This window comes from Salvelinus namaycush, chromosome 23, assembly GCF_016432855.1.
Source record: "Salvelinus namaycush isolate Seneca chromosome 23, SaNama_1.0, whole genome shotgun sequence".
Lineage (NCBI taxonomy): Eukaryota > Metazoa > Chordata > Actinopteri > Salmoniformes > Salmonidae > Salvelinus > Salvelinus namaycush.
In genome coordinates, this window is record NC_052329.1 from 2426978 (window position 1) to 2433122 (window position 6145).

The following is a 6145-nucleotide window of genomic DNA, read 5'->3' on the forward strand; positions in this document are numbered from 1 at the left end:
GGTTATTAAAGGTATCAGTTGGCCTGACTAGAGGACTAGACAGTGGGTTATTAAAGGTATCAGTTGGCCTGACTAGAGGACTAGACAGTGGGTTATTAAAGGTATCAGTTGGCCTGACTAGAGGACTAGACAGTGGGTTATTAAAGGTATTAGTTGGCCTGGCTAGAGGACTAGACAGTGGGTTATTAAAAGGTATTAGTTGGCCTGACTAGAGGACTAGACAGTGGGTTATTAAAGGTATCAGTTGGCCTGACTAGAGGACTAGACAGTGGGTTATTAAAGGTATCAGTTGGCCTGACTAGAGGACTAGACAGTGGGTTATTAAAAGGTATCAGTTGGCCTGACTAGAGGACTAGACAGTGGGTTATTAAAGGTATCAGTTGGCCTGACTAGAGGACTAGACAGTGGGTTATTAAAGGTATCAGTTGGCCTGACTAGAGGACTAGACAGTGGGTTATTAAAGGTATCAGGTGGCCTGACTAGAGGACTAGACAGTGGGTTATTAAAGGTATCAGTTGGCCTGACTAGAGGACTAGACAGTGGGTTATTAAAGGTATTAGTTGGCCTGACTAGAGGACTAGACAGTGGGTTATTAAAAGGTATCAGTTGGCCTGACTAGAGGACTAGACAGTGGGTTATTAAAGGTATTAGTTGGCCTGGCTAGAGGACTAGACAGTGGGTTATTAAAAGGTATTAGTTGGCCTGGCTAGAGGACTAGACAGTGGGTTATTAAAGGTATTAGTTGGCCTGACTAGAGGACTAGACAGTGGGTTATTAAAAGGTATTAGTTGGCCTGGCTAGAGGACTAGACAGTGGGTTATTAAAAGGTATCAGTTGGCCTGACTAGAGGACTAGACAGTGGGTTATTAAAGGTATTAGTTGGCCTGGCTAGAGGACTAGACAGTGGGTTATTAAAAGGTATTAGTTGGCCTGGCTAGAGGACTAGACAGTGGGTTATTAAAGGTATTAGTTGGCCTGACTAGAGGACTAGACAGTGGGTTATTAAAAGGTATTAGTTGGCCTGGCTAGAGGACTAGACAGTGGGTTATTAAAAGGTATTAGTTGGCCTGGCTAGAGGACTAGACAGTGGGTTATTAAAGGTATTAGTTGGCCTGACTAGAGGACTAGACAGTGGGTTATTAAAAGGTATTAGTTGGCCTGGCTAGAGGACTAGACAGTGGGTTATTAAAAGGAAACCATTAGCCTGACTAGAGGACTAGACAGTGGGTTAATAAAAGGTAACATGAGTGTTCACTAGAGAATGCAGAGAAGTGCTCCGATCATTTCCTTGTCCTGACGTTAGGGAGTATCATTCCAGAACCATTGTTCAAGGTCACTGAACATCCCGATGGCTGTAAATGGAAAGGAACACCAAGATCTTGCCAACTAACCACTAGAAACCTAAATACCTCAGTCATGAGTTTCTTCTTCTTTCCTCTTTTCTGTTCACTTTGACAAAGTCTCGTGTTGAAGTTGAAGCAATCTCCTCTTCTCTGTTTTCACTTTTCAAAAAACACTTTTACTTCAGTAGATATTAGGTAAACAACATCCCAATTGAAAATCTTTGATTTCCATGATTCCTACATTTATTTTGCAGTTAGACTGAAGAGAAACAATAAGACATTCTGTTGTACACAAGTTACACATTTATTACTTGAGTCTTTAGTTTTTTGTGACAGTACAAAATTAAATATCAAACACCATCTTTAATAAAAATAGAATCGGAGGTTACGTCCCAAATGGCACCCTCTTCTCTTCATAGTGCACCTCTTTGACCAGGGTCCATAGGGCTCATGTCTAAAGTAGTGCACTATATAGGGCATGAGGTCCATAGGGTTCCTGTCTAAAGTAGTGCACTACATAGGGCATAAGGTCCATAGGGCTTTGGTCTAAAGTAGTGCCCTACATAGGGCACAGGGCTCTGGTCTAAAGTAGTGCACTATATAGGGCATAGGGCTCTGGTCTAAAGTAGTGCACTATATAGGGAATAGGGGTCTGGTCTAAAGTAGTGCACTATATAGGGCATAGGGCTCTGGTCTAAAGTAGTGCACTATATAGGGCATAGGGGTCTGGTCTAAAGTAGTGCACTATATAGGGCATAGGGCTCTGGTCTAAAGTAGTGCACTATATAGGGCATAGGGGTCTGGTCTAAAGTAGTGCACTATATAGGCTAAAGGGTGCCATTTGGGACGTAGTCTCATATTATACATGTTTAGTCTGAGTTGATATAATTCACCGTTGCCGTTGCTAGTACACCAGCGTACAAGACTAGAGAGTAAATATATCGGACATTAGACAAACATTCCGTTTTCTAATTCATCATTTAGACTTAACGATACATAAAAACAAGTTAACTACGGCCCGGGATTCAAGCCGATCGACGATATGGATCATGCACCATTTAAAGGTAATTTCCGTGGTCTCTATGAAGACAGGAACATTGGCTTTAAAATGTGCACAGCTGACAAAGCGGGGTCGGATCCTGGCCTTTAAGTGATCATTTCTTTCAAAACACAGTGAAGATTAAAAGGGTAAATACTTTAATAGTACCAAATAGAAGAAGAGCTCCTGGATGTGTGACATGTAGGTACCATATAGTTAAACAAAAGTGCACTTGAGTGATTTACTAGTCAGGAAAAACACTTGAGTGAATTTACTAGTCAGGAAATACGTCCCCAATGGAGCCCTATGAGTCCTGGTCAAAAGTAGTGCACCACGTACTCAAGTTGGATCGAATCCCCGAGCCAACTAGGTAAAACCACCTGTCGATGTGCCCTTGAAGCAAGGCGCTCTGGGTAAGAGCGTCTGATAAAATGACTAAACTGTGAGTCTGGGATACATTCCATGTACATGGTGTTCTATGTTGGAGCAACAACCACAGCTAAGGTGCACTGACTATTTCACATTAAATAACTATTTATTGCCATTAACATTGAAATGTACAAAATCTCAATTTTGTTTAAAGATTCAGAAAGATGTGTTGGTTTGATCTAAGAAGGGAATCCTACCTAGTCATCTAAACGAGACAGACGTAATACTGGAACTAAATTAGTACCACAACACTAAAGACAGACAACCAGCAGGTCAGGTCTATGGGTAACATACCTGTATATCTTTACACCTGTGGGTATTTATTAGTAGGATTTGGCCAGGTTTTCGTCCAATCACGCTATGCACCTTTTAAAGGCAATGTTGTAGCTTCCGCTGAGACGGCATTCACAGAAAAACTGTTAGCTCATTCAGATATTTGACTTTTAAACGGTGCATAGCCGACAAATCGCAATTGAATCCTGGACGTTTTTTCATATTATACTGAACAAAAATATAAATGCAACATGCAGTTCATATGAGGAAATCAATTAATTGAAATCAATTAATTAGGCCCTAATCTTTGGATTTCATTTGACTGGGAATACAAATATGCATCTGTTGGTTACAGATACCTTAAACAAAATGGGCCTCTCGATGGGCCTCAGGTACCCGTCTCTGTATTTCTGTGCATTCAAATTGCCATCGATAAAATGCAATTGTGTTGGTTGTTCATAGCTTATGCCTGCTCATACCATAACCCCACTGCACCATGGGGCATTCTGTTCACAGGGCTGACATCAGAAAAACCCATACACGTGGTCTGCGGTTGTGAGGCCGGTTGGACGTACTGACAAATTCTCTAAAGCGAATTTTCGGAGGCTTATGGTAGAGAAATTAAGATTCAATTCTCTGGCAACAGCTCTGATGGACATTCCTGCAGTCCTGCATGCCATTTGCACGCTCCCTCAAACATTTTGACATCTGTGGCATTGTGTGTGTGACAAAACTGCACATTTTAGTGGCCTTTTAATGTCCCCAGCACAAGGTGCACCTGTGTAATGATGCTGTTTAATCAGCTTCTTGATACGCCACACCTGTCAGGTGGATGGATTATCTTGGAAAAGGAGAAATGCTCAGGGATAAAAAACAAATTTGTGCACAGAATTTGAGAGAAAAAGCTATCTGTGCGTATGAAACATTTCAGGGATTTTTTTTTTCAGCTCATGAAACACGGGACCAACACTTTACATGTTGAGTTTATATTTTTTGTTCAGTGTATATTATCAATCGTGTATGTTTTTACTGCATATCCCACCTGGAACATACAGTATCCCACCTGGAACATACAGTATCCCACCTGGAACATACAGTATTTCACCTGGAACATACAGTATCCCACCTGGAACATACAGTATTCCACCTGGAACATACAGCATTTCACCTGGAACATACAGTATTTTCACCTGGAACATACAGTATTTCAACACTAACCTATAGGAATAGGACCAGCAGCATGACATGACCAGAAGTATTTATCGTGATAAAGGTGTAGATACGGTAGGTAGGTAGGTAGGTAGGTAGGTAGGTAGGTAGGTAGGTAGGTAGGTAGGTAGGTAGGTAGGTAGGTAGGTAGGTAGGTAGGTAGGTAGGTAGGTAGGTAGGTAGGTAGGTGGGCGGATGGATAGATAGATAGATAGATAGATAGATAGATAGATAGATAGATAGATAGATAGATAGATAGATAGATAGATAGATAGATAGATAGATAGGGAGGTAGGTAGGTAGGTAGGTAGGTAGGTAGGTAGGTAGGTAGGTAGGTAGGTAGGTAGGTAGGTAGGTAGGTAGGTAGGTAGGTGGTTAGGTAGATGGGTAGGTAGGTAGGTAGGTAGGTAGGTAGGTAGGTAGGTAGGTAGGTAGGTAGGTAGGTAGGTAGGTAGGTAGGTAGGTAGGTAGGTAGGTAGATAGATAGATAGATAGATAGATAGATACATAGATAGGGTAGGTAGCTAGGTAGGGTAGGTAGATAGATAGATAGATAGATAGATAGATAGATAGATAGATAGATAGATAGATAGATAGATAGATAGATAGATAGATAGATAGATAGATAGATAGATAGATAGATAGATAGATTAGATAGGTAGGTGGGTAGGTAGGTAGGTAGGTAGGTAGGTAGCTAGGTAGGTAGGTAGGTAGGTGGGTAGATACGGTAGGTAGGTAGGTAGATAGGTAGATAGATAGGTAGGTAGGTAGGTAGGTAGATAGGTAGGTAGGTAGGTAGTTACGGTAGGTAGATAGGTAGATAGGTAGGTAGATAGGTAGGTAGGTAGGTAGATAGGTAGGTAGATAGGTAGGTAGGTAGATACGGTAGGTAGATATGTAGGTAGGTAGGTAGATAGGTAGATAGATAGATAGGTAGGTAGATAGGTAGATAGATAGGTAGGTAGGTGGTTAGGTAGGTAGGCAGGTAGGTGGTTAGGTAGATAGGTAGGTAGGTAGGTAGGTAGGTAGGTAGGTAGGTAGGTAGGTAGGTAGGTAGGTAGGTAGGTGGTTAGGTAGTTAGGTAGGTAGATAGGTAGATAGATAGGTAGGTAGATAGGTAGGTAGGTAGGTAGATAGGTAGGTAGGTAGGTGGTTAGGTAGGTAGGTAGGTAGATAGATAGGTAGGTAGATAGGTAGGTAGGTAGATACGGTAGGTAGATATGTAGGTAGGTAGGTAGATAGGTAGATAGATAGATAGATGGTAGGTAGGTAGGTAGGCAGGTAGGTGGTTAGGTAGATAGGTAGGTAGGTAGGTGGTTAGGTAGGTAGGTAGGTAGGTAGGTAGGTAGGTAGGTAGGTAGGTAGGTAGGTAGGTAGGTAGGTAGATAGATAGATAGATAGATAGATAGATAGATAGATAGATAGATAGATAGATAGATAGATAGATAGATAGATAGATAGATAGATAGATAGATAGATGGTAGGTAGGTAGGTAGGTAGGTAGGTAGGTAGGTAGGTAGGTAGGTAGGTAGATAGATAGATAGATAGATAGATAGATAGATAGATAGATAGATCGGTAGGTAGGTAGGTAGGTAGGTAGGTAGGTAGGTAGGTAGGTAGGGAGGTAGGTAGGGAGGTAGGGAGGTAGGTAGGTGGTTAGGTAGGTAGGTAGGTAGGTGGTTAGGTAGGTAGGTAGGTAGGTAGGTAGGTAGGTAGGTAGGTAGGTAGGTAGGTAGGTAGGTAGGTAGGTAGGTAGGTAGGTAGGTAGGTGGTTAGGTAGGTAGGTAGGTAGGTAGGTAGTGTGTAGAGGTGGTAGTAGGTAGGTAGGTAGGTAGGTAGGTAGGTAGGTAGG